Consider the following 12,893-nt stretch of genomic DNA (forward strand, 5'->3'; position numbering starts at 1 on the left):
ATCCTCGTGACTAGCATTATGGTTTGGATGAACTGTGTAATTTAATTAGAACCTCCGACTGCTGGATTTTTTAATACAAATCGGTCAACTAATACGAAGAAATTAAATAAATGACACCTGAGTGGGAAGTTTCTTAGTGTATGATTAACAAAGTACAGATGAAAGCACTACCAAATCGATTTAGGAAGGTAGTGTCTACGAAGGACGTTAGTATTATATGCCGAGCACAACCCAGGCGTTAGGGTTCTTGTTCGTCTCTCCAATTCCACCCTCTTCCCCGTACAATTCCCACCCCATCCCCACAAACCTCCTACCATATCACCTATCTCAGTCTTACGAGCACATTTTGGCCATCATCAAGCGAGATGTGCAACTTGTAGCCAGGCTAGATCACTCCCTTTGAGATGAGTGGTACCTCAAGCAGACAACAGCCAGGGAGGAATTTACCCAATCTGTTGTATTAGATCAGGAATACCCCTACGCTCTATTTTTCTCTCTCTCTTATTGTTTGTTTTTTTGTGGAATTCATAAGAGGATGATTTTGTTCTGCCTTCAGGACGAAACAGGGTGCTTGGCGCTAGCAAGTAGTTGTCTTTTATTCAGTTAATCATTACAGAGAGAGTGTTCTCGATAACAAGTGAAGGTTAGTTTGGATACTTATCTTATACACCAAGGAACGTAGTGTGCAATGAAAGTTGTCCAGTCCGAAAGCATCGACTGCACGCCGACCAGCGCAGCTCCGAGAAATGGCATCAAGAAAGCGCTGACCCATGCGCCAATGGAAAGCACGCAAGAGGCACAGGAAGCAAGTTAGGTTATGTTTGTTTTAGTTTTAGAAATAAAATGATAATTAATCTTTAAATGTTGCATACAGATCATTTTGGATTCCTCCCACCGACCATCACAACTTCTCTTTGTCCTTGTTTGTGTGCGTGCTGACTTCCACAGTAGCTGAGTCAACAAAATTGGTTGTTGCTTCTGTTATATTATCAGTAGGTCATCAGTTGAATCCTACCATATTTCCTAGTAAACAAATATCTATTCTTCACATTGGAAAAGCTTTCCTGACAGTATGTTTGGAATAATTTCCATGCAATGAACAGTGGTGATGTATGTAGAGTATGTAGAGTACATAAAGCGTGAGTCAGGTGGAAAGGTACACGCTTTGATGGATGACAGTGTTAGTGATTCTGAACAAAAAACGTCATATGAACATATGTTCTGTTGTTATCAGTATCCGAGAAAACTAATTAAAATCACCGGAACAGAAAAAATGCAGGTGACAGTAAATGAAACCTTGTAATCTAGTGTTTTGTTTAATTGTGCATGTTTCCTCACAAAATATGTTCACAAAGTCCACAGTCAACTGCAATGCAGTTTGCAGCTCTTGCAGACAACTGCTATGTCGCTAATCTGAGCTTATTTTTACGATTCTTTACTTGAGCGCACACATGTAAAATACGAGCGAGAAGTTCCTCAAATGTGTCCACTCTGCACTAGTAGACTTCGCTCTTATGCCAACCCCACAAACTGTAATCTAACTGAGTAAGATCGTGTGACCTCGATGTCCTGGAAATGTCTCCACGGAGACCGATTCAACGCACAGGATACATTTCAGTGAGACGTGTTGTCACGTATGCAATTTGCAGAACTCTGTCGTGCAGAACGTACTTATGACGTCGTTTAGCCAAAACATATCTTCCAAGTGTTCTGGTAACACATTTTGCACGAAATACAACCGTGTACTCCATTAAGACGGTTATATAAATGAACTGGACGGATGAGTTGGTCATCAATAATACCGTATCACACGTTCAGTGAGAAATTTCTTTGAAAATTTATTTCCACGTTCGCATTCGAATGCTGGTGAAGAGGGACATGTGACTGACGCCCGTGATTTTCAGACAGTTACATGGTTAAGAAAAGGAAATATGTTCAATAGACGTTTCTTGTTCAGAATCACCAATACCACTACTTCTCAAAGCATGCACCTTTGCTCCTGACTCAGCCTGTATATACTTGAGCCGTGGCGGCTGTCGCTAGAGTGTTCTACTTGCATCGCTGATATCGATATTCGGCTATCTTTGACTGCTTCCCCCCCCCCCCCCCCCCCCCCCCGGCGGGTTTTTTTCCGGATGAACATGTGACGGAGGTCTGCGGTCGGCGTTCATCGAGCCAACTTGTGTTGAAAACAAGCAGGCTTCCCTAACTCTGCTGCATTTGCCTCGCCGTGCTCGTGTCCTTGTCTTTTGTCGCGCCGGATGTACATTGCCGAATACTGGGCGCCTTGACGTGCAAAATTGTGGTGGGTTAGTCGTCTCACGTTGAACAGCTTCCCATCTCGCAAGTTGCAAGCTCCAAGTTATTCTGCATTTAACTTAGAAGATTATTGAAACTTATTGTGGTTCTGAACTTGGTTCCACAGTCACTATTCTAAGGAGTCTGTTTCTCATCAGTTGTGGAGTGTGTGTTTTAAGTGGTTTTCATGCAAGTTTTAACTTGTTTTAAGACATATTGACCGCTTGGGAACTAGTTGCCTTGTGTATGCGCCTGGCAACCGCAGAGTTAATGGTTTAATCATTTGTCATAGCAGGATTTGGTATGTTTATTTAATGTTGAAAGTGTCTTAAGGCAACTGCAAGTGATCGCTAAGTTTCCTGCTAATTTTCTGGGAGACGGGTAAAGTTAGAGTATTACTCCATAAGAATTTGGTGGCATGCTTATTACACAGGGTGTTACAAAAAGGTACGGCCAAACTTTCAGGAAACATTCCTCACACACAAAGAAAGACAATATGTTATATGGACATGTGTCCGGAAACGCATACTTTCCATGTTAGAGCTCATTTTATTACTTATCTTCAAATCACATTAATTATGGAATGGAAACACACAGCAACAGAACGTACCAGCGTGACTTCAAACACTTTGTTACAGGAAATGTTCAAAATGACCTCCGTTAGCGAGGATACATGCATCCACCCTCTGTCTCATGGAATCCCTGATGTGGTGATGCTGCCCTGGAGAATGGCGTTTGTATCACAGCCGTCCACAATACGAGCACGAAGGGTCTCTACATTTGGTACCGCGGTTGCGTTGATAAGAGCTTTCAAGTGCCCCCATAAATGAAAATCAAGAGGGTTGAGGTCAGGCGGGCGTGGAGGCCATGGAATTAGTCCGCCTCTACCAATCCATCGGTCACCGAATTGTTGTTGAGAAGCGTACGAACACTTCGACTGAAATGTGCAGGATCTCTATCGTGCATGAACCACATGTTGTGTCGTACTTGTAAAGGCACATGTTGTAGCAGCACAGGTAGAGTATCCCGTATGAAATTATGATAACGTGCTCCATTAAGCGTAGGTGGAAGAACATGGGACCCAATCAAGACATCACCAACAATGCCTGCCCAAACGTTCACAGAAAATCTGTGTTGATGACGTGATTGCACATTTGCTTGCGGATTTTCGTCAGCCCACACATATTGATTGTGAAAATTTACAATTTGATCACATTGGAATGAAGCCTCATTCGTAAAGAGAACTTTGCACTGAAATAAGGATTGACACATTGTTGGATGAACTATTCGCAGAAGTGTACCCGTGGAGGCCAATCAGCTGCTGATAGTGCCTGCACACGCTGTACATGGTACGGAAACAACTGGTTCTCCCGTAGCACTCTCCATACAGTGACGTGGTCAACGTTATCTTGTACAGCAGCATCTTCTCTGACGCTGACATTAAGGTTATCGTCTACTGCACGAAGAATTGCCCCGTTGATTGCAGGTGTCTTCGTCGTTCTAGGTCTTCCCCAGTCGCGAGTCATAGGCTCGAATGTTCCGTTCTCCCTAAGACGCCGATCAATTGCTTCGAACGTCTTCCTGTCGGAATACCTTCGTTCTGGAAATCTATCTCGATACAAATGTACAGCGCCACGGCTATTGCCCCGTGCTAATCCATACATCAAATGGGCGTCTGCCAATTGCGCATTTGTAAACGTTGCACTGGCTGCAAAACGACGTTCATGATGAACACTAACCTGTTGATGCTACGTACTGATGTGCTTGATGCTAGTACTGTAGAGCAATGAGTCGCATGTCAACACAAGCACCGAAGTCAACATTACCTTCCTTCAATTGGGCCAACTGGCGGTGAATCGAGGAAGTACATTGCATACTGACGAAACTAAAATGAGCTTTAACATGGAAATTAAGCGTTTCCGGACACATGTCCACATAACATCTTTTCTTTATTTGTGTGTGAGGAATGTTTCCTGAAAGTTTGGCCGTACCTTTTTGTAACACCCTGTATATTCCAGTGTGGCTGTGATTTGACCTAGTTTTCATTGCAATCTGTTTGTGTTGCAGGCCATTTGTTAAGTCTGCTCCTTTCCTGGCGTCGGTGCGGTTATGGATTCTTGTCAGGACCATGTATTGTGAGGCCGGTCGGACTATATATAAATATATACCGCGTGCTTGTGAGCCCGTGCACAAGCCGTGGGGAGTGAACGCTCGTATTTCCTGCCGCTCGTAAAGTTATTGCTTCTAAAAACCGTTGTGGGCCTTAACATTGTTCTCTAAACTTAAGTGAGGCCACTTTGTTAATATTAGCGTTTCTGTAAGTTATTTTACTGGTCACTACTAGCCATTCTTATTCAACACTTATGTTAATGATTTGTGTATCTTTAATGAATGTGAAACTTGTTATTTTTCCTGTGTGCCAGTTTTTCGACCTTAGTGGGCCCACTTTGCATTTTTAGTATAAGCATGTTTCACTGTGGACCTTTATGTGGGCAGTTCAGTTTTATTAAGCTTTAAGAACCTTGTTTTTTTTTTCTCTTTTTCTTTTTTTTTTGGCTGGAATTGTATGGTGTTACTAGCCTTTTGAGATATGGTTAAACAAGAACTATTTTGTATGATTAATTATTCACTGTGCCTACTTTGCTATCTATGTTTTTGGTTGCGGATGCAAAATATGATTCTTATTCGTGTTTAAGTAATTCAGTTAAAGTGAAAATTTGTATATTGCGTCAGTGTGCGAATTGAAGTTGATAATAAAGTCTGTTTCAGTCAAAATAAAATTGTAAAACAATCACAAGCTTGCCCATCACCAGTGATCCCGGGCTTCCTATTTTCTTTAAATAACTGTGGTGAGATTGTAATTTTGATTTTCTAAAGAATTGAGTAGTCCCACGGTTCACACTACTGAAAGAAGAAAGGCAGCAGGTATAGACACGGCAGTTGGAAGGACCACATAGATAATATTGTCGGGAAGGCGAGCCAAAGGTTGCGTTTCATTGGCAGGACACTTAGAAGATGCAACAAGTCCACTAAAGAGACAGCTTACACTACACCCGTTCGTCCTCTGTTAGAATATTGCTGCGCGGTGTGGGATCCTTACCAGGTGGGATTGACGGAGGACATCGAAAGGGTGCAAAAAAGGGCAGCTCGTTTTGTATTATCACGTTATAGGGGAGAGAGTGTGGCAGATATGATACACGAGTTGGGATGGAAGTCATTACAGCATAGACGTTTTTCGTCGCGGTTAGACCTTTTTACGAAATTTCAGTCACCAAATTTCTCTTCCGAATGCGAAAAAATTTTGTTGAGCCCAACCTACATAGGTAGGAATGATGATCAAAATAAAATAAGAGAAATCAGAGCTCGAACAGAAAGGTTTAGGTGTTCGTTTTTCCCGCTCGCTGTTCGGGAGTGGAATAGTAGAGAGATAGTATGATTGTGGTTCGATGAACCCTCTGCCAAGCACTTAAATGTGAATTGCAGAGTAGTCATGTAGATGTAGATGTAGATGTAGATACGGCACGAAAGAAAGTGAATGGCATGTACACTGGAAGTCTACACACAACTGGAATTCGTTATTTGCACAGCCGTTATGGACACAGGAGTCGTTCGTGTGTCCTGTTCCCATGTTCACAGTGAGCGTTACCGTGATCTCACCACTAGAAACATACCTGTAACTGGCTTACACTCACTTGCCAAATCCACAAACTCATTTTCTGAGCCACACGAGGATGACTGAAATCGCCAGAAAGCAGTAACCATGGATAATAAATACGAGTGCTATTCGGAAAGTAAGGAACGATAGGTCGCGAAATGGAAACCACAGTGAAAATCAAAGCTGTTTTATTTACAACAGTTAGTTACAAGTTCCAGCTACTTACCTCCGTAGTCGCCTATCCGAGTTATACGTTTGTCGCAGCGTTGTACCACCTTTCAAATACCCTAGTTATAGAAGGCAGCCGCCAGTGCATTCCGCCAATTCTCTACGCTGGCCTACAGTCGTTGTTTGTGCCAAAATGTTGTCTTCATGGCCAGCGGTTCATGTGAGCAGAGATGAAACTCGCAGGGAGACAATTACGGGCTGTATTGTGGGTAATCAAACATTTCCCATTGAAGGCGATGCAGGAGCATCTTCATTGCCCCTGTAGAATTCGGCTGATAATTGTCTTGAAGAACGAACCGCACGACGGTTATGTAATGTTGGCTCCATAGCTTCAGGCGAAATTTCTCACCAGGCCCTCGCACTTGGAGGTATCTTTATGTGCTCCCTGTGTGCTCAGAACTAAAAAGAACGACGTAAAGCGATCGACGGGCATACTAGAGACACTGCCCAACAAACCTGTGCAAAACTTCACCGGAGTTTCACTGTGGTTTCCATTTGGCGACCGATCGTTCCTTACTTTCCGAATAACCCTCGTACATAGAAATTCATACTTTCCGCAACTTCACAGATTTAAATTAAGATGGCAAAATTTCTTTTGTTAAGCAATCTGAGACTGTCTCGTCGAGTTGCAATAGGTATTGTGGATGGGATGATCAGGAGCATGTAAGGCTGTAAGTCTTTTGCTGGAAATCAGCGTGCTCTGGAAGGGGGTAGCAACGCATATCCTTAAAAATAACAGAACACACTACTTTGTCATAACTGCTATTTTTCAGTACTTGGAGAGATTTGAAGCTTTTTAGATGCTCATGTGCTAAAGAGGCTGACAAATACAAGGGAAATATACTCGTAGGTCTATGATGCCACTATACCTACAACAGTCTACCCGACACATCATCCTGCGTTAGGAAATTACAGTGAAGTTGAAAGTTACACGGGAAAAATATCGGAGCAGTAGATGACACAATTGATCATAACCTTGGAAATGATACAATCACCCACTTAGAGAATACTACTTTTCTCAACGCCCTATCGGCTGCGAAACTAAAACAACAGTAAAATCCGATGAAAGTTTGCGCAGATGTGTTGCGCAGTGTGTCTAGTATGCCTGTCTATTGTGTCATGTCACGCTTTTCAGTTCTGAGCCCACAGTGAACACCCAAAGAAGCCTAAGGCAATAGAAACTCCTGTCAAGTGCTGTTATTCGATTCGGTTTCCTCATGTCTGAGGGTTCCGCCTGGTTTCATGCAGTCCATATTGCGTAATAGACAAGTTTGTCGTTCATTGGAGTGTTTAGTTGCGCACTGCAGGTGCAACAAAGACCCTGCTGCATCGTCTTCGTTGAAAAGTGTTTTACTCCAGACTTGGCTCTCTCTAATTTTCATCTCTTTGCTAACATGAACCGCTGGCTATGAGGACAGCATTCCTGCTCAGACATCGAGCTGCGAACCAGTGTAGGGAACTGGCGGAAAGTGCAGGGGGCTGCCTTCTATGATGAGAGGATTGGAAAATTGGTACCACGCTACGTCACATGTTTAAGTCCGAGCGGCGCTATGTAGAGAAGTAGATGGAAGGTGTAGCTAAATGTAGCAAATAAAACAGTTTTGATTTTCACTGCGGTTTTTATTTTGCGGCCAATCGGAGCTTGAAGAAAAAAAAAGCCGTCTTAGAAACGACAGACAAGGAGTTGTTCTTTTCGTTATGAATAATGAAACAGTGTCTGAACTAATCTGTCATTCCCTCCTTTCTTTGCATCCAAACCAACATGCATGGGTGGTGCCAAATATTTTTCAGCACTTTGTAAACAACAGTAACCTTTCGATGAGTGCCAGTTTAGAAACGAAATTTACTGTAACCAGTGAAGTCTACATTCCCACCAACATGTTTTTCCGAAGCGCGTAGTGGTAAGAGTGATAAATGTGACTGCTAACAGTTATCTGTATTTTTAAGTTGATAATCATAACAGTCACTCTGCAATTTACAGATAAGTATCGTTGTTGGTCGATCTTAAAGGAATTTCAACAACACTTGGACAATTTTTTTTTTTTTTTTTTTTTTGAAAGACACTATGTTTACGCCAGTGACTGTTAAACTTTTTATTTCCAATATTGCAATTTCGGTCTCAGGCCATTATCAAGTGTAGATATTTTGGCTTTAAGCCACGTCTACTTTATACAAGTTGACACATTTATATGTCGTTGTCATTTGCTATTATATGCATTCGTAACAGCAAATTACAACGACATATAAATGTGTCAACTTGTATAAAGTAGGCATGGCTTAAAGCCAAAACATCTGCACTTGATAATGGCCTAAGGCCGAAATTGCAATATTGGAAATAAAAAGTTTAACAGTCACTGGCGTAAAGTTGATATCTTTCAAGAAATTTCACATAACTGTGAATCCCAGTTGTGAAATGTTAATTACTTGGACAAAATTTTATTCTGTGTCATGAATGACAGGTCTCTTTAAACGTATTCCAAAGAGAAAGAACACGAGCGTATCATATTGCAATATTTTCGATGGGAATCTTGTACACATCTTGTACACATCACAGCGTAATCAGGGGGAATGATGCCTCGGTAGCTCCGTGGTCAACACATCTGACTGCTTTGTGGAGGCACTTTCGTAGGTGTTTCCCGTAGTGAGATGACTGGAATGGCGACTAGACAGCCACATAGTGCCAACTAAGGAGCTACATTGATAAGGTGTAGCTACTCCAGGGTCTGTAAAGATGACAACTGCGTAGAAAGCGGTGTGCTGAGCCGATGCTCCTAAACAGCACACTCAAACCACGCCATGTGGCGGAGGTTGACAAGGCGACCAGTTGCCATTTCGAAGTCCTCTGGGCCTGATCGCAGAATTAGTTACCAGTGACAAAATGTGGGACGTTTACGTAAAATCAGTATTACGAAAGGTGAATGAAAGAGTTTAGTTTGTTAGAAGCGTTCTGGGGAAATGCTATGTATCTGTGAAAGATACTGGATATAAGACGCTAATGCGACAGATTAAACAGGGTGAAAAGTATTTGAACTGACAAACTCTCGGAGGTTGTAGGGGACATCAAAACAAATATTTTTCCGTATTGTAATTTATTCCTATGAGGATTATTTAAACCGGTGTAGGCGGTATTACGCTCTTCAGTTGTTAGAGACCGTATTATGCTCTTCACTGGTATAGGCAAGTGCTGTCCACCATTGTAGTAGTGCATTGTCTCTGTTTACTAATGGAGCGATACACCTGGAAGGAGTACACTGATATGGTTGGTGCGTACGGACGAGCTGCACAGAGGGTTTATCAACAAAATATCCCAATCGCCGTATCCCGCATCATACGACCTTGGCTGCTGTGTACCAACGTCTGCGTGAGACCGGGTCATTTAGCAGATTACCTGGACAGGGACGCCGCCGCGCGGTAAGAACGCTGCAATTTGAGGAAGCTGTCTTGTAGCATGTGGAGAGGGATTCTTAAATCAGCACTAGTGCAATTGTACGTAAAATGGGGACGCATCAGGCCAATGTAAGAACAGTCCTTCGAGAGCAATTGTTACTTCCATTTCACTTACAGAGTGTCCACAACCTGGAACCAGTTCATTATCCATCCAGAGCACAGTTTTCGCAGTGGTACCTGGAACAGTGTGAAATGCATTCTACATTTCCATCCTCTTTGTTGTTTACCGATGAAGCAACGTTCGGGCGTGATGGAGTCTTCATCAAGCACAATTCGCATGTTTGGAGAATAACCCACATGCCACAGTTACTAGCGCTCATCAAGTGCGGTTCTTCGTTAATGTGTGGATCGGTGTTGTTGGGAACTGTTTAATTGGGCCGTATGTGCTACCTAGGCCATTAAATGGCAGGCACTATTAAAATTTTCTCGCCAGAGCATTGCCAGAATTGCTGGAAGACGTCCCGCTCCCTACAAGACAACACATATGGTTCCAACATGACGGGGCGCCGGCACATTTCAGTCGTCGTGTGCATCGATTCCTGGACCGACGATTCCAAGAAACGTGGATTGGCGGAGGTGGTCCTGTACCATGGCCTGCTCGATCCCCAGATATGTCCCCTCTGGACTTTTTTTGTGTGGAGAGAGATGCGCAACCTTGTTTACGCAACTCCTGTTGCATCAGAAGAGGATCTGGTTGCCCGGATGGTAGCAGCAGCAGGAAGAATTCAGGATATTTCTGCGGTTTTTGCCCGTGTCAGACAGAACATGATCCGACGGTGTAACCTTTGTTTCGTGTCAATGGAGGAAGTTTTGTAAATCTACTGTCATTGAAATTGAGTTGTGTTAATGTGTTGTGTCTTGGTCATAAAAAATGGAAAAGTATTTGTTGGCTTAATTAATTTGCCGCCAGAGAAATCTTCCTCTGCCGGTTTAAATACTCTTCATAGGAAAAAATGACATCATGTAAAAATATTTGTTTTGATGTCCCTTACAACTTCCCAGAGTTTGTCGGTTTAGTACTTTTACCCTGTAGAGTATTAGAAGACCTTATCGAATAGCCGGAAATGCCCGAGAACTTCATGAGACTGTTTGAAAGAAAGACGACATTACCCCGAAATCCTTAATAAATAAATTTAGAGAACCAAAGAATTATAAGTTCACCAACGTGTATCTGGCGTAGGGATCCTGAGAATATTATGGAGAGATGACAGCGCCTACAGAGACACACACTCATTTTTCCCTCGCTCCGTATGTTAATGGAATGGAACAGAAAATCGATAATATTGTCCGGTGCACCCTTGTCCAGGCAATGTAAAATTGCTTGCGGAGTATACATGTTGGTTATAATTAACCTTTAATTACTTGAGGCAGTGTTGACGTAAAACTAATTATCGTATGAGGACCCAACTTTACAGCAATGATGTTCAGTGCGCTGCAGTATTTGCGTTGTTGGTAGTGTCAGTGTGAGGACTTACCTGTAGGCGCCGGTAGTGGTTCGGCGACGGAGCGGTGAACACGAGAATCAGTGTGCATCGCTGGTGCAGGCAGTCGACATTGGTCTGGACAAGGTGAGCAGGGCTTTACACGTAAAGCTGTTTAATAAAACTACAGCACTAGTGCTGCTGTTCTTCGCTAGTATCGACGCAGCAAAGGATACAGACAGGTCGTCTTTTCTCAAGAACGTTATGCGGAAGTTCGAATTAACTGGCGATTTCGCGATTGCTCCAGGAAGAGGCCGATGGCTAACTGCGACATAAACTGTTGAAGAAGTTAGTGTTCCCATGGCTGAGAATGCTGGATGCAATGTGCGATCATCAAGCACTCTACGTGCCGTGTCACAACAGCTAAACACTATGTAGTCCATCGTTCGAAAGTGCTGCGAACAGTTGTGAATTGGTGTTTCTAGTGTCCGTACGTTGTGGACGAGCGATTCTAGGAGCTACAGTCTGAAACCGCGCGACCGCTACGGTCGCAGCTTCCAATCCTGCCTCGGGCATGGATGTGTGTGATGTTCTTAGGTTAGTTAGGTTTAAGTAGTTCTATGTTCTAGGGGACTGATGCCCTCAGATGTAAAGTGACATAGTGTTCGGAGCCATTTGAACCATTTAGTATTTGTAGTGCGATACCAGGCTGTCGTGAATGAAGGCGGTCATCACATTGAGCAAGTTTGTAACCCGGAAAGTAAACACCGTACACAATTAACAAATGTTACCCTCTCATGTGGAAATTAAAATGTGTTAATTTCAATGGTTTATTCGTTATTTTACTTCCGCATATTCTTAACGATATTTCAAACAGGTTCATTGTCTCACGATGACTCTCTCGAGCAACAAAAGTTTAATTTTAACAACCATGTATGTAAAGCGTAGTGAAATGAAAACCAGACAGATCGGAAAAAGGTAAGTAACTTTTATTATTACAAAATTAATCATCATAACTGTTAATACAATTACCCAACTGCGAGACAAGAAGATCAATTCCTCTATGGAAAAACGTCTTTGGTGGCCTACGGAAATAGGATTTTACCCAGGAGTGCACTTCTTCGTGGGAAGGAAATTGACAGCCTTTCTTCACTGATCGAAAAATATGGAAATCGGATAGCGATACTTCTGTAGCGTTGTCGACACAAACTTGGCACATGTAGGAGAGGGAATGGGGTGGGGCATCATCCTGGAGCAAAATGATGTCATCCGTCAGTATCCCTGAGCGCTTGGACCTAATGTCGTGCTTCAGTTATTGCAAAGAGTCCACATATCAATTCGTTAATTGTGGTGCCGTGCTCCAAAAATTGGATGAACAGCGGCCCTTACAGTCAAGAAAAAGATAATCATGACTTTCCCGGAAATGGCGTTCCTCTTTTTTTCGACAAGCGTGCGGAAGTTTTCGCTGGGAAGTCCCGATCTCTCTCCAAGCGATTTTAGGAATACATTTGTCTGGGTAATATACTTAAGTGACTAACATTTCAAGACCACAGGTTTGTGAAAGGCCGAGATATGACATTGCAGACGCACAGGCGTAACCACCAGAATGTTAATTGTAAGCATGCATATGTGAATGTGTTGTGAAGGTGCTGAATGTCAGTTTGTGGGCTGGAGTACCATGCTTCTTGTACTTGTTTCATCAATACATTGACGTTTAATGCTGGTTTTGGATGAAGCTGGAGTTCTCGTCCGATGGTGTCCCACAAATCCTCGGTAAGAGACAGATCTGGCAATCGAGTAGGTCAGGACCAAATATCGACACTCCGGAGAGCAGGTTGGGCTAC

The sequence above is a fragment of the Schistocerca gregaria genome, chromosome 7, assembly GCF_023897955.1.
Source record: "Schistocerca gregaria isolate iqSchGreg1 chromosome 7, iqSchGreg1.2, whole genome shotgun sequence".
Lineage (NCBI taxonomy): Eukaryota > Metazoa > Arthropoda > Insecta > Orthoptera > Acrididae > Schistocerca > Schistocerca gregaria.